Genomic DNA, 284 nt, shown 5'->3' on the forward strand with positions numbered 1-284 from the left:
AAAAGAAATACCATTCCTTCACCCTATAGGCATGTAAATTTCCTTCATGCACCATTCTGGCGTTCAAATGCCCATTGGTGCATGTTCTGGGCATTAAACGCCCATGTGATGCTTGTTTCTGGCGTTGAACGCCAGTTTCAAGCTTGTTTCTGGCGTTCAGCGCCAGATTGTCCTCTGTGTGCGCATCCTGGCATTAAACGCCAGGATGTAGCTTGTTTTGGGCGTTCAGCGCCAGAAAGATGCTCTGTTCTGGCGTTGAACGCCAGCCAGATGCATCTTCTGGG

The sequence above is a fragment of the Arachis duranensis genome, chromosome 3 (assembly GCF_000817695.3).
Source record: "Arachis duranensis cultivar V14167 chromosome 3, aradu.V14167.gnm2.J7QH, whole genome shotgun sequence".
NCBI lineage: Eukaryota > Viridiplantae > Streptophyta > Magnoliopsida > Fabales > Fabaceae > Arachis > Arachis duranensis.